The sequence below is a fragment of the Aegilops tauschii genome, chromosome 7, assembly GCF_002575655.3.
Source record: "Aegilops tauschii subsp. strangulata cultivar AL8/78 chromosome 7, Aet v6.0, whole genome shotgun sequence".
NCBI lineage: Eukaryota > Viridiplantae > Streptophyta > Magnoliopsida > Poales > Poaceae > Aegilops > Aegilops tauschii.
Genome location: NC_053041.3, coordinates 36,876,680 through 36,899,641, shown reverse-complemented (window position 1 = coordinate 36,899,641; position 22,962 = coordinate 36,876,680). Strand labels below are relative to the sequence as shown.

Sequence of the window (22,962 nt, the reverse complement as noted above, 5' to 3'; positions counted from 1 at the left end):
CGCTCTCCTCCTCATCTTTTTCATCTAATGAGCTCACAGTTTCAGTAATTTCTTCTTCCATAGTTTCCTGCAAAATATTAGTCTCTTCTTGGAAAGCAGAGACTTTCTCAATAAATGCATCAATATTGGAATTGTATTCATAATTCTCATAACAATATTTAAGTATAGCAAAATTTTCAGGTCTGTAAACAACATCATAAAGATTTTCACACTCTTTAAACAAAGATTCAATTTCATAAGAACCCATAAAAGCAACGAATTCTTCTATTTGTTCCACATCATAGTAATCATATATACCATTAGCATAAGAAGCCAAGGTTTTATCATCATTAAATTTGCATGAAAAGGGAAGGCGTGGAGCCTTCATCCTAGAGCAACAAGTATAATCATATCTCAAGCATAGTTGCCGAGCATACCAATGCAACATATGAATTTGATCCCATAATAGTTTCCCTTTTTGAGTCAAGCGATAATCCCTAAAGTATTCACATTGATCCAATGTGTCTCCCATTATATAGTTGAATGGGGTTTTCTCAGGATTATCAAAGTAGTACATAATATTTTTCACATAATGAGCATCGAGGGATTTAGGAGGTTCCCCATCTCCATGAGTAGCAAGTACACCTAATTTTTTTGGTATTTCGTGCTCCATATCCATAACTAAAGATAGAGAACAACTTAGAACAGCAAATAAAATCTACTTAGTGATAAAGCAATCAAGCACACACGAGAATATTCTCCCCACGCTATAACTCCCCGGCAACGACGCCAGAAAAAGGTCTTGATAACCCACAAGTATAGGGGATCAATTGTAGCCTCTTTCGATAAGTAAGAGTGTCAAACCCAATGAGGAGCTAAAGGTAGAACAAATATTCCCTGAAGTTCTATCGACCACCGATACAACTCTACGCACGCTTAACGTTCGCTTTACCTAGAACAAGTATGAAACTAGAAGCACTTTGTAGGTGTTGTTGGATAGGTTTGCAAGAATATAAAGACCACGTAAATAAAAACTAGGGGCTGTTTAGATAAAGACACACTAAAGTTAGTACAGCGAGTGTGGAAAAGTGGTGGTAGGAGTTGCGAAATTGTCCTTAAGAAATTGACTACGTTACTAGACCGATAGCAAGTTTTATGTGGGAGAGGCCACTGCTAGCATGTCATCCCTGACTTGGAATTCTATGCACTTATGATTGGAACTATTAGCAAGCATCCGCAACTACTAACGTTCATTAAGGTAAAACCCAACCATAGCATTAAGATATATTGGTCCCCCTTCAACCCCATATGCATCAATTTCTATGCTAGGTTGAAGCTTCTGTCACTCTTGCCCTCCAATACATAGTCCTATCAACATACAACTAACCCTATGGTGTTATCCACGCGCGCGCTCATATGATGGGCACCAAGGGACAGCAACATAACCACAAGCAAATTAAACAAATCATAGCAATTCACCAATTACCGATAGGACAACGAAATATACTCAGACATCATAGGATGGCAACACATCATTGGATAATAATATGAAGCATAAAGCACCATGTTCAAGTAGAGGGTACAGCGGGTTGCGGGAGAGTGGACCTCTGTAGATAGGTGGGGGAAGGTGATGAACATGTTGGTGAAGATGACAGAGGTGTTGGTGTAGATTGCGGTGACGATGATGGCCCCGGCGGCGTTCTGGCGCCACCGGGAGAGAGGGGGAGAGAGCCCCCCTTCTTCTTCTTCCACCTTGACCTTCTCCCTAGATGGGAGAAGGGTTTCCCCTCTGGTCCATGGCCTCCATGGCATGGGAGGGGCGAGAGCCCCTCCGAGATTGGATCTGTCTCTCTGTCTCTCTCTGTTTCTGCGCTCCAGATTCTGGCCTTTCACTGTTTCTTATATTCCCGGAGATCCGTAACTCCGATTGGGCTGAAATTTGGACACGATTTCTATCTGGATATTAGCTTTCTTGCAGAGAAAGAAGGGCTCCAACCGCCTTACGGGGTGTCCATGAGGGTCAGGGGCGCGCCCCCTGCCTCGTGGCCCCCTCGGGCATCGTCTCGCGTTGATTCTTCTTCCCAAAAATCACATATATTCCAAAAAAAATCCGTCAGTTTTTATCCCGTTTGGACTCCGTTTGATATGTGTTTTCTGCGAAACAAAAAACATGCAACAGACAGGAACTGGCACTGGGCACTGGATCAATATGTTAGTCCCAAAAATAGTATAAAAAGTTGCCAAAAGTATATGAAATTTGTAGAATATTGGCATGGAACAATCAAAAATTATAGATACAACGGAGACATATCAGTTCCTCATGCTAGCATGACCTAGTCGACGATGGCATAACCAGCCTTCTGAAGCTTTTGCCAGTAGATATGTGGCAGGTTGAGGACCTGTAGAGAAATCAACAATATACAAGTCTCCTCTCCTAAAGCCTTCGAAGACTTTGGAATGGTCAACTTCCATGATCACAACACAACGATACTTGCCAAAGCCAACAACCATATCAAGATCACAAAGCATTAAGACAGACATGAGGTTGAATCCTAAGGACTCGACAAGCATGACTTTGTCCATGTGTCGATCCTTTGATAACGCAACCCTACCTAGACCCAATACCTTACTTTTGCCTTTGTCAACGTAGGTGATATGCTTCAGATGTGATGGAGATAAAGCAGTGTCCATCAATAAGTTCCTGTCACCAGTCATGTGATTTGTACATCCACTGTCGAGGACCCACTCAGTAGCTTTGGGTTGATCATCCTGCAGATGAATTAGTGCATCTTACGAACTCATATACTTCATCAGTGAAGAATATGACATCAAATTCATCAGATCATTTCATCAAGCAATACAGCAGATAAAGCAGTATAAGGACGTGAGAAATGAAATTCATTTCTTCATGATTAGCTTGCGTCCTTTCAAGCATATTCAGATATCCAGCAAATTCATCAGACGTTTAAGTTCGTTTGGAGACCTGACCCTGGATAAGAGATTAGTTCTTTTTCTTCACCACCGACATCTGGAGGGGTGGCAAAGAGTTCATCATTCTGCGAGCTTCATAAGAAAAAGGTGGCATAGAAGCCAGTCCACTTCGTTTCACAGAAGAGGGCTTAGGGTAAGCATATGAATAAGCAGAGAAATTCTTCAAGGACGTAGGAACATAATGATTTGAAGAATAATGCACATACTCATAGCCCTTAGTCTTTTCCTGCAAAACAGAAGTGTTAGCACGATGATGTTCATATGAGGACTCTGATCCATACGAGGAATTTGATCCACGTGAGGAATGTGGTCCATATGAGGACTTGGATTTGTATGAAGACTTTGGTCCATATGAAGAATTTGATCTGGGGTTCCTATTCTTCACAGGTGGTGTCATGATGACATTCACCTGAAGACTTTCAAGGCACCTTTTGGGAACCCTGATTTTCTTCATAGGGGGACCGTTCCTGCAATTAGTGCCAACATATCTAGCAAATACTTCACCATTCTGATTTTTGAACAGTTTATAGTTGGAGTCAAATGACTCATCAGAAGAATATGAAGATTCACATGTAAAGCCAGATAAAGTGGATGGATCTACCGGAGGTCCCTTTGCAGCAACCCATGAGGTTTTGGGATACTGCTCAGGTTTCCAGTAGGTCCCATCAGCATTGAGTTTCCTCTCAAAGGGAATACCCTCTTTCCTAGGGTTCCTATTGAGGATCTGCTTTTTAAGCACATCACAAAGCGCCTGATGCCCTTTGAGGATTTTGTACATGCCTGTCACATACAATTCCTTCAGCCCTGCATTGTCAGCGATACTAGTAGAATCCTTAGATGAGGAATTTGTGATTATAGAGACAGTTGAAGAATTTGCAGCAATAGAAGCATTTGAACTTTTAGGTGAAGAATTAGCAGATTCACGCTCAATGCATTTCAAACATGGTGGAATGAATTCATCCTGAGCGGCACTGATCCGTTGAGTAAGCAATGAATCTCGTTCCTTCTGAAGATCTTCATACCTCACCCTTAGCTTCTCAAGATCTTGCTTTCTTTGAAGAAATTCATAAGAAAGCTTCTCATGATCAACTAAGAGAGTGTTATGATGACTTTGAAGGTTATCAAACTTAGACTGAAGTCTCTGAAGATTACCTGTCAGAGTTTGAGTTCGATCCATTTCTTCACCCAACATATCATCGCTTTCATCCAGCATGTTTTGAACTTTTTCCAGAGCTCTTTGTTGTTTAGTGGCAAGGGAAGCAAGCTTGGTATAGCTGGGTCCAAATCCATCACCAGATTCATCATCACTAGACTCATATAGGAAGCATTCAGTTACCTTGGCACCTTTTGCCATAAGGCATGGTGCAGAGGATGATGATTCAGGATCGAAAGTCATCGTTTTGAGCGATTCCTTGAATTCCTCAGACCAGGGATCATGACAAGTTCGACGAACTTCATGGACATCAGAGAGTCGGTCCTAGATAAGCTTCGCATGGCAGAGATGCATAATGTTCCTGAACTGATTTTGGGATAAGCAGGAGCAGATGACATCCTTCGCTATGATGTCAAGTCGAGTGTACATGCGAATATCATCAGCCTCCGCCATCTTGCAAAGATCAGTAACACCAATCTCAGTGACAGTCCATGACTCGTTATCCATTCCCATGAGACGCTTCTTCATCATGGCCTTCCACTTGGGATAATCATGACTGTCAAAGATGGGGCATGTCACTTTCTTCATTCCTGCGGTCGACATAACTAAAACTCCAGGTGGTTAAACCAAAATCACACAGAACAAGGGAGTACCTTGCTCTAATAACAATTGAAAGTGCGTTATATCGACTAGAGGGGGGTAAATAGGCGATATTTACAAATTCGTCACTGAAGAATTTCAGGGTGAGGAAATTCCTAAGCAACAGACTATTTAGAAGTGGAATAAGTACTTAGATGCAAGCATGACAGAGTAGTAGCACAATCATCATGATGAAATGAAAAAAAGCACAGAGTACAAGTAGCGTAACATAGGATAAGTAGACTGAAGACAAAGTGACTGAAGAATTAGGACTGAGGAAAATGAGAAAGTCTTCAGTCAAAGTCTTCAAATAGTAACGATCAAGTACTTCAACAAAGTAATGAGGAAATGAAAGGGTTGAGGAAATAGAACCAGTAGCTCGGTGAAGACAGTGATTTGGTAGACCAGTTCCAACTGCTGTGACAGTCGTACGTCTGGTTGGAGCGGCTAGGTATTTAAACCTAAGGACACACAGTCCCGGACACACAGTCCTCACCGTACTCTCCTTGAGCTAAGGTCACACAGACCTCGCCCAATCACTCGTGGTAAGTATACAGGTGACTTCCAAACCTTCACACACTCGGTCACTTGGCGATCCACAATTTCCTCTTGGACGCTCTAGACCATGACACCTAACCGTCTGGAGGATGCATAGTCCTCAAAGGTAACAAGCATCAGTCCCACACAGGAACAATCTCTTCAGTGATGCTCGATCACTTTGTGTTTGTAGGTGTTTGGGTTTGGGTTTTCCTCACTTGATGATTTTTGCTCAAAGTCCTCGGAGGATGGGATGCTCTCAATGACAACTGTCAGTTTCTCTCGGAGCAGCAAACAAACTAGTGGTTATAGGGCGCGGCTATTTATAGCCTAGGGAGCAGCCCGACATGGTAAGACATAAATGCCCTTCAATGATATGACCGTTAGGTGGGAAGATATTTGAGACAGTTGGCGCATAGCACAACAACGGTCGGATATTTGAGTATCAAATTCCTCAGGGCTATCATGTTCCTCACTTGTAGGCAATCCGCACTGGCGAATTCCTAACTCCTCAGTCAGAACAAATCCCTCGGAGACCAGAAGATCTTCGTCTCTGTCACTGAAGAAATTGACTAAACTATATGAGATTTCCAATGACTTCACTCGAAAGGATTGGTAGGATTTTGAGATGAGCAGCACTTGGAAACTTTTCCTTAGTTTTACCTCGACCCCCTTTAACAGTACGGTGTTTCCTATGACTCAATAAAGAGAACACGAAACAACGAAAACAAAAGTATTCACGCTTCATATTCCTCGCATGAATCACAAGTCTTCACGGTCACACCAATTTCTTGACTTTCAAAGTCTTCAGCTGTAGACATTCATTTTTAGGGGACAACTTTCTCTGTAAATATCAAACTGTTTATTGACTTATAGACATGTGTACACTCACAAACACATTAGTCCCTTAACCTATAAGTCTTCAATACACAAAAATCACTAAGGGGCACTAGATGCACTTACACAAAGTATCCCAAATTTCCTTTGCATTCTCAAGGCGGCTGATTTTGTTGAATTCTTTGGAGTACAATCCGTTGAAGAGAATATCACAAGCTTGAGCATTGTATTGCAACATCTTCAACTCTTCCATGGACGCTTCGCGATCCGGTTCTCTTCCATCCTCGAAGTATTCACCTTGCAAGCCAATATGCACAATAGCCCAAACGGCGGCGGGGTTATGACCAAGAATATGCATTTTCATCTTATGCTTCCAACTAGAAAAATTTGTACCATCAAAGCAAGGACCTCTACGGTGGTAATTTCCCTCGCTAGACGCCATACTCTCCTAGGTTGTGAAACCAAGGCTATGATCACCAAAGCTATGAAAATCAAGGCAAATGGAGACCAAAGCTCTTATACCACTTGTAGCATAAGTTGAAGTACATACTGCAGATCCACTTCGCCGCCTCCAACAACGTAGCTGACTACGAGGCACTCATCCATGGGCGCCGCCTGGCCAACGAGATCGGCATCCACCGCATCCTGGTTGCTACGGGGACTCGGACCTTGTGGTCAAGCAGTCTTCTGGCGACTGGGACGCCAAGGACGCCAACATGGCCAGCTACCGCTTCCTCGTCCAGCAGATTAGCGGGCACTTCGATATGTGCGAGTTCATCCACGTGCCACGGGCCGACAACGAAGCAGCCGATGCCCTGGCACGAATTGGCTCCACCCGGCAGGCCATTCCAGCCGGCGTCTCCCTCGACTGCTTGCGCAAGAAGTTTATCAAACCTTCGACGGAATCAGAATCCATATTCGTGCCGGCTAACCATGGAGCAGCCGGATCCGGCTCGGGGACTTCAGCAGCCGGCCCGGGGACTTCTGCAGGCGGCCCGGGGGCTACAGCGCCTGAACCCGGCCGAGGACTCCAGCACCCGGCCCAGGGACTTCAGCAGCTGGCCCGGGGACTTCTGCAGGCGGCCCGGGGGCTGCAGCGCCTGAACCCGACCCGGGTACTCCAGCTCCCGGCCCAGGGACTGCTATAGCCGGCCTGGGGACTTCCATGATGCAACAAGGAATGGCCGGCTCCAGCCGCCGCCTCCCAACCCGGCCACCCTAACGCCGTTTGCTGTCATGACGGTGGTGGAAGCCCTCTCTTGGGCATAGCCCATCCTCAACTTTCTGGTGAGCCGCGTGCTCCCAGCCGACGAGGTGTTGGCCCGCCAGGTGCAACACCGGGCAGGTGCATACACGATCATTAACAGAGAGCTCGTCAGGCGCAGTGTGATCGGCGTCTTCCAGCGCTGCGTCGAGCAGGAGAAGGGCATCGCCATCCTCAGGGACATCCATCAAGGTGAATGCTGCCACCATGCCGCCTCAAGAGCCCTCATGGCCAAAGCTTTTCGCCATGGTTTCTTCTGGCTGACTGCTTTGGACGATGCCAAGGAGTTGGTCCGGATGTGCAAGGGGTGCCAGCGTTTCAGCACCAAGCAGCACCAGCCGGCCTCAGCCCTCAAGACCATTCCCATCACTTGGTTGTTTGCCCTATGGGGGTTGGACATGGTGGGCCCATTCAAGACAGGACGTGTCAACATGACCCATCAGCTGGTTGCCGTGGATAAGTCCACAAAGTGGATCGAGGCGAGGCCGATGAAGAAGCTGAACGGCCCCACAGCCGTCACATTCATCGTGGATATCACCGTTCGATACGACATCCCGCACAGCATCATCACCGACAACAACACGAACTTCGCCAAAGGCGCCTTGGCTCGTTTCTGCGTGATGCAGGGCATCCGAATGGACCTTGCATCGGTTGCTCATCCGCAGTCAAACAGCCAGGTGGAGCGGCAAACGGCCTCATTCTATCCGGCATCAAGCCGCGGCTAGTCGAGCCACTGGGGCGCTCGGCCTGCTGCTGGATCGAGGAGCCGCCGGCCGTCCTTTGGAGTCTCCGGACCGCACCAAACCGATCAACCGGCTTCACACCTTTCTTTCTCGTGTACGGGGCCGAGGCCATCATCCCAACGGATATCGAGTTCGACTCGCCTCACATCACCTTGTACACAGAGGCAGAAGCAAAGGAAGCACGCAAAGACGGCGTCGATCTGCTCAAAGAGGCCCGGCTGCTAGCACTCAGCTGGTCCGCCATCTACTAGTAGAGTCTGTGCCGCTACCACAAGAAGAAGATGAAGCCGCGTACTTTCCACAAGGGCGACCTCGTGCTTCAACTGATCCAGTGATTTGCCGGCCAGCACAAGCTCGCTGCTCCTAGGGAGGGCCCCTTCATCGTCAGCAAGGCCTTGGGCAACGACTCCTACTACTTAATCGACGCACAAAAGCCCAGGGCTCGCTGCTCCATGGAACGCGAACCTCCTGCGCCCATTTTATAGTTGATGCAGTGTATGTAGCACGCTATCTTTTGTACTAAGTAAAGACAGCAGGTACCCCGAGGCGCACTCGGGGGCTACCTTTTTATCTCTATGATAAGCCTCTCCTATGTATGAGTATTTATTCTTTCGCCATGCCCGGGTTCGGTCAGCCGGCTCGGGGGCTCGCTGACTTGGATCAAGTTGGCGACATCCGAAGCCGGCTAAGTAATGTGCCGACACCAAAGCCCTCTCTTCGCCCCAGCCACAGCTCGCAGCGCGGCCGTCCGGCTGGCAAGAGCTAAAGGCCGAAAATGTTGTCCACATGAAAAACGACTAAGGAAGAACGCCGATTCAAGCCAAGGCGACCTCTCGCCTCTCCCGTCCAGCTGCTCAGCAGCCGGCGGGCCGGCTTCTCGCTTGACTAGCACACGCTTTAATTGACTGAAGTAATTTGCCTATTCTAAACGGCCAAGTCCCTGACCCGGGCACAGACCGCAGTGCGGCTGTCCGGCTGGCAGGGCGGCAGCCAAAGGAACACGGCAAAGGAAAAAGCCAAAGAAAACAAAGGCAAAATCAAGTTAGAACTCGGCACAGCACACAAGCATGTGGGAAAAATAAATTCATTTACATTCCAAAAGGCCCGCAGCCGGCATTCATCGGAGTTTAAAAGTACACCCCCCAGTGGGTGGAACTGCGCACAACTAACTTTGGTCTTGAAGCACAAGACAGGAAAAATTTAAACAGACAAGGGCCGCCTAGGCCGGAGGTACTGCGGGCTGCTCGGACGAGTCGGCGGTGGCTGTCGCACCGGCTGGCGGGTCCTTCGGCTGGTCGGTCCCGGTTTGGTCGGCGGCGGCGGCCGACGTGGTCTCCTGCCGCTTGCCAGCTAGGGCCGGTTCCGGCTGGTCGCTCCGTCATCTGGTGCAACGCCGTCGCCTTCCTTGTCCTCCTCCGCGGCCTCGTCGCCGGAGGCGATGTCCTCTGCCGGATTCTCCACCTCGTCCGGATTCATCCTAAACTAGGACGGTGGCACTTCGGTCTTGTCTTCTGCCCGCTCCGGGATGAAGACGTCGTCATTGGTGTACTCGGCGAATGGCGATCTCTTCGTGCTCCAGCTCCAACTCTGGTGTCGCCTCCTGGCGGAAGGTGGCCAGCTACGCCATGCTGACGCCCAGGTACCACGCCTTCACGAACTCCAGCGTAACCTTGGCGCCGGCCCGTGCCGCGGCGCCTTTCCTGACATCGAGCCGCTCCCACGCCACCTCCAACCAGTTGGCTGTCCGGCTGGGAGTCCGAGGGACCTGCACACTCGGCCAGAGCCCCTCCAAGACCTGCGACCCGGCGTGCTGAAACCGGTGGAGCAGCTGGCGCACCAGCATGAGACGCAGCCGAACGGCCTGGAACTGCTCGCCCAAGTTTCGGGGCCGGTCTGGTGGTCCGAAACTCCACGCGCTCCTGCCTCCGGTCTGGTGGTCTGAATCGCCTGGGCGATGGCACCGGTGTGGTCCGGGAAGAACTCTGCGTACAAGTAAGCAAGAAAATGAGAAGCCGGCTTCCAGCGATAGTCGGGAACGAACCAGTCAAGAAAGAAAGAAGTGTTACCTTCGAGCAGGCCCTCAATCACCTCGTAACCCTCCGTCAAGTACTTCTCCTTGTCGGACCAACTCGAGCACTGGGACTCGAACTCGGCCCTGAGGAGCTCCTCCTCGCCCTTTAGCTGATGGACCTGCTCCGCATGACGGGTCGCCTGGTCAGCTAGCTCCTTCTTGAGCCGGTCACGCTCCGCGGCCGCCTGGCTGCGCTCCAGCTCCTTTGCCTGAAGCTGGCCCTCAAGCTCCTGCACACGGCCTTGCAGCTGGGAGGCGGCCTCTGCAAAAAAGCAAAGAAGAATCATCAGCAACGATATCAACAAAGACAAGAAGCCGCCTGGAAGATCTGGCCCGACTGCTCAGCAGTCGGCCCGAATCTCGGGGGCTACACCCAGCGGGTGCGCTTGCGCGCCCCCACTGAAAGTCGGCCCGCGTACCTCGGCTCTTCCGCAACTCGGCGGTCCGGTTGGCGAGCGCCTGGTTCTGGGAGTGTTAGGCGGCCGCACGCAGGGTGTGGTAGTCCTGCATCAAGAACGACATCACGACGTTCAGAAATATGCCTTAAAGTTCGAACCCGCCTGCTCAGCAGCCGGCTTGGAACTCGGGGGCTACACCCAGTGGGTGCGCTAGCGCGCCCCCACTGAAGATCACAAAAGATAACGAAGCAAGTCAAGAGTGTACCCGGACGGACGTTTGCATCGCCACCATCTCGTTCCTCGCCTTCAGGAGAGTAGCGCCGTGGGCGGAGAACTTGTCCAGGACATCCTGCACCGCGAGGTTTAGGACGGCCGTGCCGGCCGCCGACGTCTAGCCCGGCGGGGCAGAATTCGCGGCCCCGGTGTTGGCCTCCTGCGAGCTCGCGGCCCTGGTTTCCACCGGCCTCGGCTCGGAGGCCGCTCGCTCCTGGCGCAGGCGCAAGGGGACGCGCACTGTCATGGCCTGGCTTGTCGCCAACCCGGCGCCGACCATCGGCATCACTGGGCCTTTGGGGTGACCGTCACCCCGCTCGTCAGCACCTGGCGCGCGTTGGGTCACCTCCGCCTCCGGCATGACGGAGTCGGCAATCTCCGGCTCCAACGCTGACTGGTCGGCTCCGGCTGCTCCAGTCGGCGCCTGGGCCTCCACCACCGGCCCCTCCGGCTGCTCGAGATTGGCGTCCTCCGGGATCCCGCCACCAGCCGGATCCTCCGCGGCCTTGGCGTCGGCATCCGCCTGCGCCGACGTTGTGGCTTGGATCTCCACCTGAACTGACACGGCGGCCTGGGCATCGGCCTGCGCCCGCGCCACGACCTCCTCCAGCTCCTCCCGGGCCTCACGCGCGTTCCTTTCCATCGCTTCCCGGAGGGCGGTGGCCGGGTCCACGCGCCGGGCCTCCTCGAAGGCGCCTGCTGATCCGACCAGCGAGGCGGATGGGGCCCGAGATATGGAGATAGCGGCCCTGTGCGGCAAAACAAACAAAGATGAGAAATTCGCAAAGGGAAAGGAAAACGATAAATACGATGCAACTAATGTACTCACCCGAATACCATTGGGCGCCCCTTCGGGACCCTCCGGAAGGCGGCCGCCTTTGCGGTTTCTTGCCGCTTGGTCGCGACCGTTTGCTTGGCTTTCTTGGGCGGCCTGTTGCCGAACATACCCTCGACACGACGTTTAGTTACGCCGGGTGCGTCAGCCGGCGCTCCGCTGGCCGGCCGTGCCGTCGAGGAGTCGGCCCCCATCCTCTCGCACCCTAAGGGCGACGCTGCCCCTCGCCATCTTCGTTATCATCCGGCCAGGACCGGACATCGCCGTCTCCTCCTGCGCCACCTCCGACGGCTCCGCCTTCTCCAGCGCCGCCTCACCAGGCGGCGTCATCCTCGCTTTCGTCTTCTAAATCGACCGCCCCTAGCTCGGGGTCGCCCACATCTCTCTCCTGGCGGTCCGGCATCCATTGCCGGCCTGGAGCCGGCACGTGGGCTACCACCTAGCCAGGAAAACGCTGCCCTGCGTCCGGGTGTTTAGGTTGGATGAGAAGCACTGCATAAGCGAAGAATGGAGACCAGATACTAACCGGCGGTGGCGGATTGGCGCGACTGTACGACAGCTTGCTGAATCGCCAGTCGGTCTCGCTAAGCTTGCTGTCGGAGAAGTAGTTGACATGGCGGATCACCTCGATCATCGGCAGCTCCTTGGTCGACATACGGCATGGGTCCCGCGGCCGCTCATGTCCCAGATCCGGTGCGGCCGAGCCTGGAGGGGCGAAACACAATGGTAGACGAAGGCGGCCAGCAGGTCCGCTGGCTTGAGGCCCTCCGTATTCATCATCTGCTGAAGCCGGACCTGGATGTTGGTGATGGAAACCGGCACCGGCCTCGGTTGCTGCCCCCAGTTCTCACGCGGCTCGCCAGGCGGGTCGATTGCAAAGGCCGGCAGGTTGATGTAGTCTCGAGTCGGGTGGAGGTCCCGGACGTAGAAGTACGACTTCTGCCACCACTTCGCTGACTCCATCAAGGCGATGGTCGGAAACCGGCTCCCGGAGCCACTACACTGCACGACGACGTAGGATCCGCATTGGGCCGGTTCGCCCTTGGCCCGTGTCCCCAGCTTCAAGTAGAAGAACCTGCCCCACATCTCGAGGGTGGGCAGGATGCCGAGGTAGCCTTCGCAGAAGGTCACGAAGGCGGAGAGGAGCACAACAGTGTTGGGGGTGAGGTGATGTGGTTGGAGACGGTAGAAGTTGAGGAAGGAGCGGAGGAAGCCGCTCGCAGGCAAACCGAACTCGCTGAGGAAATGGCTTCGGAAGACCACAAACTCACCGGCCCTCGGCGCCGGCGAGATCTCCCTCGCGTCGGGGATGCACGTCCCCACGACCGCCTCGACGGGGAGCCTCCGCGTCGCGCGGAGGAACTTGATGTGGCCGTCATGGACGTCGGATCCGTCCCAGTCGCCTCGAGCCATGGCTTGTGGTGGTCCGGCGGCGGCTTGGCGAGGCTGGGCGATGATGATGTCGCAGCTGCGCTCCGGTGGCGCGAGGCGCAGCGGCGCGACAACGGCGAGGAGACGAAGAAGCGGAGGAGAAGAAGATAGTGGGAGGGGTCGCGCGTGCGTTCAACCGCCCCTACCCTCTATTTATACGACGACGGCGGCCCCGAGGAGAAGAAGAGAGTGGGAGGGGGGCGTGCGTTCGGCCGCCCCCTTCCCCTTTATTTATACGACTATGACGGCGGGGCCGAGGCGACGCTTCGGGGGGCGTGGGATTAACTGCGCTCACGTCCCGCATGCCCCCGCAATTCCCGTGCCCTTATGGCGCGTAATTATTTTGCTCCGGAAGGGCAACGGATCGCCTCGGCCGCAGCGGATCCGCGCGCGCGCCGAGGCTGTGTAGTGGCGGGCCCGGGCCTGCGGCAGCGTCCCATCGCGCGCGTGGGCTGGCAGGTCGGCCTGGCCTACTGGCGACGCGTGGCGTACGAGCAACGGGCGGCGAGCACGCCACCCGGTTGCATCTCTCCGACGCCCGCCACGATGATTCAAATTCACCAGGCGGCCGGCTTCGCCTCAGCCGGCTCCTAGCACGCGGCTTCTTCAAGCCGGACGAATCAAAGACATAGGATCTTTCGGAGGAGGAAACTGCTGAGGCACTCTGGCTTCGATCTGTGGCACCTCACCAGCTTCGGGGACTACTGTCGGGGGGATGGACCCCGGGTAGCCTCATCCGCACCCAATGACATTTCAAGACATTGGGGCAAGCAAAGCCCCTCATGCTGCCTGGCCACGCAGCCGGCTAGAACCACACGGACGGCTTCCAGAAGACGACGCACCCTTAGAAGGCGGCTTTGGGGGCGGGCCGGCTTCCAACTGCCGGCCCCTCCTCCCCCTCGGAGTCTGCACTCACCCACTACGACAAGACGGGGCGTAGCTACAGTGCCACCTGCTCCCCCCGAATCCCGGAAGGGCGTGGCTAGAGTGTGCGCCGACCAAGCGGCCACCTACCTGCCTGCCGCGGGACTGTAGCTGTACGACGCATGACGCGGCCCCCGTCAGCAAGGACAGTGCTACAGCGAAAGGCAATCAGCGTGGCCCGTAGGCGGCGGGCCCTACCTCTCGGCCGGATTCTCGGCAGCCGGCGGGGCCCTCCAGAGGCGGGCCCCAGCAGCCGGCGGGGAACCCGGCTACCCTAGACGCTGACGTCCGGGTCCTACACCCGGCCGTATTACTATTGTACACCTGGGGGTCGGCCTATAAGACCCCCCCCCCCCCCCCCCCGGCTCACCCATGCAAAGGGTTCAGTTCTCATCCCACACACACACCATAGCTAGGAGAAGAGGGAGAGCTCTACCCTTCTTCCGCCTCTAGCAATACAGCTCAAGGAGCAACCTTGTATACTCTTGATCATAGTCATCATAGCAGGATTAGGGGTGTTATCTCTCCGGAGAGCCCCGAACCTGGGTACGTCTCGTGTGCTACCGAGTTTGTGCTCACTCTCGCTTCCGGAACCCGACGACGTCCCTATGGCTCCACCCACGATAGGCCACCCCATGCCATCTGACGTGAGATTACCACGACAGAAAGAAAACGTCCCGATCATGCTTGCTAGGGTAAACCTGACTGAATCTACCATAATGAAAAGTTCGTTATGACGTGTTAACGGATGGTTTCAAAACCGGTGATCATTAAAAAGGTGGAGCAACTTTTCATCTAGTGGATGGAGCTATGCATGGTAAAGCCCGGATTCCAGCTTGCCTAGTAATTGTTCTCCTTTTTGCTCATGTTAACATCAGATCTTTAGGGAAGGCACTCCCCCTCAGAGTTAGTGTCTGGAGCTGCTGATTTGATTTGGTGTTGAAAACTTGCATGCCGCCTCATCGTGCAGCTAAAATAAATAAACCAGGTTTATTACTCCGTGGTGCTGTGGGCACTTCCGCAAGTCACTAGCTCTTGCCGGCCTGGTCATGCACGCTGCAGACATGGACAAATGGTTATCCTGGTATGGTCTGGGCTCTCCTTTTACCCTTTATGTTATGCTATTTTGCTACTGCTTAGCTAGGGCAAGATCGCATGTATCTTCTTCATGAACGATTTTGGTGGCCTGTCGCAGTCTAGTTCCCGGATGGTGCTTGCCTTGATCTGCACTTGTTGGCCTGTTTCCCATCCATCTGCACTGGGGGTTGGACGTGGTCTGATGATCGATCCCTTCGGATGCGGGTTGGACAGTGTCGCAAGGCTGCACGTATGCGACACTGCTGCTGCTTTACTTGCTCTCAGGCCTGATGCCCACTACACGAGCCAAAGCAGAGGACGACGTGGCGTTGTGGCGAGAGCTGTGTGGTTCATGGGAAGAAGTGTGAAGCATACCACATTCCACCACGTTTGCAACCTTTTTCCATGTGATTGATGGAAGAAGATCGATGGGATCGAGAGTGCGCCACGGTGTTCTTGAATATCAATTCCGAATCCCCGCATGTGTGCTGGACAAGTTATTATGACTGACTTGGTCAGTATGATTTGAGGATCATTGTCGATGCACCTGTAGAGCGCCAGTGTTATGTTACTTGCCTTTTGCCAGTCAGAATGCAGGTGATGATTCGAGATTAAACTGTTAGTATTATATTCTCATGAGCTCCATTTTCTCTTGTTTCTGAAGCCAGATGCCAACTGCAGACCTGATGTTCTCCATGCCGACTTTCGACCCTCAGCAGAGAGGTTTTCCACACACCACATCAGGTGTAACCGTGTAAGTAGTTTAGCCATAGCACATCACCAAACAATAGATAACCTATTTTTCTCACTGCTGGTTAGTCTCCCTTTCTCAAATGCGCGTGTCTTCTGTTAGGTTTCCTGCACGCAAGAGGCTTCAGGCATACCATTCTAGATTGCCATACAGCTGAGCTGAAGCTACACCTGACCTAAACCCGGCACGGTCCACACGGACCCTCGAGACAAGGCTCGAACTGAAGCCTCCTCCAGGCTAGAAAAATGTTTCCTAGCTCAGGGGCGACCGCCTATATGTCCTGTTTGTATCGGATGGAGACCCTTGCCATACGGCTCGCAATCTTCATGCTCATACATTTTGTTTTCGACGGGTCGCTGCTCTGATTTGGTATAGTGGTACCGGTCGTTTGGTGCGGGTGAGTCCAGAATGGTCCTCCGAAATAGCCGGGCAGGACTAGAGAATTGACGGTTCAAACAGCTGCCCTTTGCATTTTGTCTTTCTGATTTTGTTTTTTGCGGGAAAATTGCTTCCTCTGTTCAGGACAAGGCGTCGAGGCAGCTATAGACAAAAGTAAGAAAATACTGCATGTAACAGACCGTTTTTGTCTTGCAGAAAGAAGTGGATTTACTCATACAGTTTGTCCTTGTTTTACAGTCCAGATTTGATCTGTGGCAGTGCTGAAGAAGGCTCTGATTATCCACTCCCACTACCAGCTCAAGCATAGCTCAATCATTTGAGGAACACAGCTAGTGCGAGGCCTCGCCCACGCTAGCGGCTGTTACCTAGGATTCCTAGGACTGTCCTTGCGAACGTGGTGGGGTATTAGTTGCTGCTAACATAATGCAGATGATCATACATAGCGGTGGCTGATCATAGGGGGAGCACTAGTAGTACGTAGACGGGCGCCGGGTGCTGGCCACCGTGATGATTAACGCAGTGGTGGTGGTCTTGGAGATCAATCACACTGCAAAGCTTCTGCAGGCCAAGGGGGGCGTGGTGGAGGGAGAATCCTTGGCCTTGGCCTTTTGATTGTGCGGGCGCCTTTGCCATGCACGAGTTCGGCCGTTAGCGCGCGCAGGATGATGATGCCTCCTCGTAGTCGTAGGCCACGCCCGGTCCGGCCGGCGCATGCATCAGATGCATATGCATGATGGATGATGCCATCCTCATGCCAAAACTTTGTCATAAGTTATAACTCGATCATGCCATCCAAGTAAAATAGACTTGATAGTTTAAAGCAAACTTCATCATGCATGTGCTTTGTTTCTTTTGGTTGTTGTTGCTGCTGCAATACATACTCTTTTTTAAAGAAATATAAGAGCGTTTAGTCACTAAAGTAGTGCTCTAAATGCTCTTATATTTCTTTACACAGGGTGTACATGAGTATTATTTATGGTTATGTGATTAATTTGGTTAAGCAAAGTACATGCACGATTTAATCCTTTTTGTTTGGGAAATAAAATGGGAGCCATCTAGTCACACAGCGAGTATGACGAGAGCAATATTGAGGATGGATAGTTTTCTTTACAATGCTAGATACGGTTCAAGTCCAATATAGTATAGGTGTAAAGTACTGGCCATCTAAAGTCAAGCAACCGATCGGATGAAGTACACCCTGGATGATATTCACCTGACTTCGTGCTTTAGAATCGTCTTTCACCAAAGACTCATGCATGCCGGGGATCTTTGGTCTTTAGAATCGTCTTTACACCTCTACTGGACTTGAGATGAATATCCTCCAGGGTCACAAGTCGGTCCGCTGTCCAAAGACGATTCTAAAGCACCAAATCAGCTGGAACCCCCACCAATCTTTTATTCCAGCTCTACAAAGCTGCTCCCGGAATCGCTTCTCACACGCTCTTCAAATGTCAGATGTTCTAGGAGAATGTAGGCCGCGATGTCAACCTATTTTGCAGGTATGGATCGGGTGCTGATGTGGCACAACATTAGGCAGTTTTTGTGCCACGGGCCACTCCCCGATCCGTTGCAATTCTCGTGTGTTGGAAAATCTCACAAGAAATGAACACTAAGGCCTTCAAATACAAATCATTAGTGTCCTCTGTGTCGGCACAAACATCAAGGAGTAAGATCGAGCTTGGCTCATTTTCCTTCTGTGATTTGAGCTCATTTTTACTTTAGATCTCGGCCAACATGTTTTCTTCTCCTTAATCAATGAAAAGGCAAAGCTCCTGCCTTGTTTCAATTCCACAAAATTGAAGTACCCAACCGACAGAATAGTTTAAGAGGTCAACTAACAGAGTTGTGTGCTCATGAATTTACAATTAGCTAATGAGTACCACAATCCATCGTGGATGGAAACCAACATATGGAACATGATGATTTTAGGGGCAAGACACTTCTATTCGTATGCTCGATATAGGTGTAAAGTACACATCATCTCAAGTCAAACTACTCGAATGAAGTAACCCCACGGGATTGGGCGCCTCCTAAATGCAAGATATTCGTATGGCTTGCCCTTTGGAATCGTCTTTGGGCGTCGGACTGACTTGTGACAAGAGGATAGCCCCAACAATCATTATGCTAGCTCCGCAAAGACACTCCCGAGATTGCTTCCTACGTGCTCTTTGAATCTTGACATTTCAATAGAATATGGGCCGCGGCGCTAACCTATTTACTAGGCATGGATCAGTTGGCTATGTGGCATACCATTGGGATGGTTTCACGTGCCATCGAGGCGTCCCTGCAAAAGGATAACCTGCATTAGTTGTGATTCTCGCGCGTTGCAAAATTTCAAAAGAAAGGTATGCTAGGGTCTTCAACTAAAAATCACCCATGCCCTGTGTGTCGGTGGAAAAATCACGGAAGAAGGTCAGGCTTGGGTCACTGGGAAGCAAAGCATTTTGCACAAATTATGCCTTGGCATGCCTTTTTTTATTGAACAATCACCCCCACTTGGCGATATGAGTTCTTTTTCTTTCTATTATGGGTCTTTTCCTATTTCCTTCTCCTTAATTCTTTAGGAGCCTCTCCTTCTGCTCTTTCAGTTAAAAAAAAAGAATCAACGAAAAGGCCCCATTCAATTTTTTTTAAATGAAGTACCCTACGGAATATTGCAAGTGGTCAACTGGTTAACATATTTTCTCTCTGCTCACCCAATTTCAGTTAGCTAAAGTGGACTAGTCGACTAGATCTTTCTTCTGCTCGGAGTTATGAATGAATGAATATACAAAAGCAAATTCCTACGGCTTTGGAGCCGCCACGCACGGCCGGCTCCATGCATGCAAAGTTAATTAAAAAACAAGCAAAGCAACTAAGCAAGCATCCATCCATAACAGCACACTACTATATATCCATAGCTGACTTGGTGTTAGCTCGTGCCAAGTCCAAATCAGCTCTGCAAGCCTGCCCACTTACATCATCACACGATCAATTCATGGCCTACACGTAAGGAAAACTAAATAAAAGAGAAACCACATACGCACAGACATTCTTGCTCTTCATCATCGCCCAAAAAGATGTGGGTTTTCTTTCTCTTTCCTCTTTCCGGAGGACCAGCTAGCAACAAAGAAAGCAGAAGGAACTAAGGGACAGCAACGGGCTTGACAAGCATACGTACTCCATCCGTTTTTATTTACTCTGCATATTAAAGTTGACTCAAGTCAAACTTTGTAAAATTTGGTCAAGTTTATGGAAAACAAATATAAACATTTACCATAACAAATCTATATGATGTGAAAGTACATTCAATAATAAATTTAATGGTATTGATTTGTTATTGTATATGTTCATATTTTTGTTTGTAAACTTTATCAAGTTTATAAAGCTTGACTTTGATCAAAACTAATAGGCAGGCGGGGCTAAACAAAAACGGAGGAAGTACGTCGCCGACAGCAGTGCTACCGCAGCTTGGGGCGTACGCATCGCAGCACGTGTACCGCCAGCGCCACATACATCAATCAGATGGATGGATGACGAGATCGTATCCACACACTCTCCGAACTCCACCACGAAATACCCGGGAAAAGGGAGGGAGGACACGACGAATTGGCCCGGGCCAGGCCAGCGAGGAGTGAGTGGTCAGTACGTGGGGCGACGGAATTCGATCGCCGTCCGGCGGTGCTGGCTGGCGTCGGAAAGCCATGGGGGCGGGTTTGACATGAAGATCGACGATGGGGCAAGCCCGCCCACCCACCCACTCACTCGCACTGGCCAACGACAACTCCCCGCTGATTCGGTCATCATGTGTAATATGCTATGCATGGCCCCCAATCCGCACACGCGCTAACACCATGCACGTAGCTTGAACATGCTCGATTATCTGAATATTTTTCTCCCCACCATACGTACACTACAACACTGCGTGCGTGCGTACGTATCCATATGCATCCTTGATCCATCACCCGGCCGGCATTACTTGGTGATCTTGTCGTTGCGACGTCCATCGACCGATCAGTTAGTCAGGACCAGTAGTACTCCCATGATTACCCAGTAGAGAAGCTCATTAGCGAGGTAAACAAAGATATCCCATCCATTAGAGAGAGATCGCCGGCTATAATTGCGCTCCGGAAGAAGTGTGCACACCCTCCACCAATCAAAGAGCCGGTCGAATATGAGAGAGCATCATGCCTGACAATTCAGTTTTAACGGTGCCCGCACTAGCAGAGCCAATGCAAGCTCCCTCACTCTCAATGAGTAAGTGAACATTTCACAGCAAGCTACTGTACTACCTAGCTAGCTCAAGTCTAGCGACAACAAAAGAAACCAACACCAACAAACAGAAAAATGGGTAGATTGTTGTTGCCGCTGGCGTCTAGAAGGTCGGAGTGTAGGTGTGCCCATGGACAGTTGGACACGCACCACGGCTACGACGGCAACGAGCGACGGACGGCGACGGAGGAGACAAAGCGAAATCCCGCGTATGTCGTTGATGTTGCCAAAGGAGAAAAAACGGCGAACAAATATTCCCTTTCCTCCCCATGCGCCGTGGGTAGAGCGTGCTACGTGCTGACAAACATAGCCGGCGATCGAGATAAAGCGCGCGTTTAGTTGCTAGCAGCGTCGCTGGCGCTGCTGCAGTGACCGAGCAGAGCGGCTAGTAGTGCGGAATCTGTCTATCGGATGAGATGGATGTGCGTTTCTTTTGGTTCCAGCTAGCATAGCATGCGTTGTACGCCCGTCCGGTGTACACCAAACTAAAAAGGAAATATATACGTAGCATCGAAGGACTTTGAAGGCCGGAGTGCCATTAACGGCTCGACACACAGCTCGCGATTACCATCGGCCGTACAGCAATGAGTCCATGACAGCCCGATTAATTAGTTTGGTACATGCATCATCACGCACATTAGCTGAGCCCAGTACTAGTAGCTAAGTGAAACGTAGGATACGTACGTGCATGGATCGACCTGCCTCTCCAGGAAGCCAGAAGCCATGATACCGCGGCCGAATCGTTGCAGACTGCAGTACGTACGTAAACGAGAGAGACCGGCTCGGGCGCAAGCGAATGCAACGGGGTTTTTGATCACACCGAACATAGCAGTTCCTCTGCCACTATAATAACCGTACGTGTTGTCTTAGCTGAACCACGTAATTCTATTTTCAGGATGCGCGTACGTCATCGGTTGGGTCGAGCGGAGCGCGTCGGCAAAGGTGATCCGATTCAGAGACGAGCGGGGAGACACGCCACGCGTACCACACCTCCAAGCAAACAGTGTCGTCGATCCTTTTCCTTTTTGGCAAGCGGAAAGCGCTAGCTCGCACGGAAGAAACGTACGTACGACGGGCTTGCCGCGTAAGCCACCCACCACGCGAGCGCGCCGTGCCGGCAAGGCAGTGCAGTGCGCGTTGGCCACCGTGGGCGCGCCGCGGGCACGGATCGTACGTGCGTGCGTGTCGACGCTCGCGCGCTGGAGGGCGGGGGCAGGCATGCACGGCCGGCCGGTCGCCACGACGCGCGAGCCGCGGGGGCATGCAGCGATCATGCATGTGTTTGTACGATCGACTTGGGGCTATCGCGGGGCTTGCAGCGCGGAGAAGATAGGCCGGCCTCGACGACGCGCCGAGGCGACGACTGATCCCTCGGGGCTGTGCGGGTATGCGGCCGCGAAAACAACGTGCCCCCATTCGTGCACGTACGGGTGGGAGGAAGTCGGAATGGAGTGAAGCGTGCACTGCCGTGCTACACTGTTAGGTGCTCATGTATGTGCATTCCGTGTGTACGTGCAACGGGTTAATCACCGCGCGCACAGCTAGCCTAGCTATTTGGAACACGTGATATAAAAGGCGCAGGAATATAAAAGCATAGGAGTACTATATCCACCTGCACATCTGTTCAACTCATCATGTCCTGAATAGGCTGTAGCAATTTTGTTAGGGACAACTCATCAATTGGTCAAATGTGGTTCCAAATGGAAGTATGGTAGAAAACGTGGTTCACATTATTGGATTTCGTAGGTGTGCGTGGTACTATATCAGATCTCCAGTACATCCATCCCTAATACCCAACCTACAAATATATCTCTCTCGACGATGCCAACTACGGAGCCGACGGGGCGTGGACGGATGCGGTGGCGAGCGACGGAGGAGGCGGGAGCGAGCAGAGGCGACGACAATCGGCGAAGGAGGCGCGAAGGGCAGCATCGGGTAATGCGGAGGCGTGGCGGAGCAGCCACATGCAGATGTTTGTCGACGAGTGGTCCAACAGTGGAGGGCGACGATGTTTGTCGAGCGGAGGCGGCTGACTTTGGCGGCGAGGCAGGGTGGCGGCGTGGGGATCACTAGCGGTGAGGCAGGCGTCTGCCGGTGGATGGCAGCCGCGTGTGGAGTCTGAGTTTCAGGCGGTTGAGTCCCGCCACCCTAAATTTGATTATAGGGGAATATGGATCTTTCACTCTGTTTAGGGGAAGATTGGGTATTTTTCATGATTACAGAAGAAAAAATGAGTACATGAAACTGTTGGAACACATTTTTTGTGCTAATTTCCCCTACACGTGATTTTTCTCTTTTGAAAATACGAAAACTGCCGGAGATGATCTGAGGAAACTACCCATGGAGGCATGGAGCACCGCTTCCTCATACATTTGTAAGATCCGACGGCCACTTGTTACATGAATTGTC

General features: G+C 51.6%; 1 pseudogene; it reads left to right on the top strand.

Moving 5' to 3' along the window:
• Positions 1-6,852: 6,852 nt before the first annotated feature.
• Positions 6,853-8,394, top strand: LOC109734836 (uncharacterized; annotated as a pseudogene).
• Positions 8,395-22,962: the final 14,568 nt, after the last annotated feature.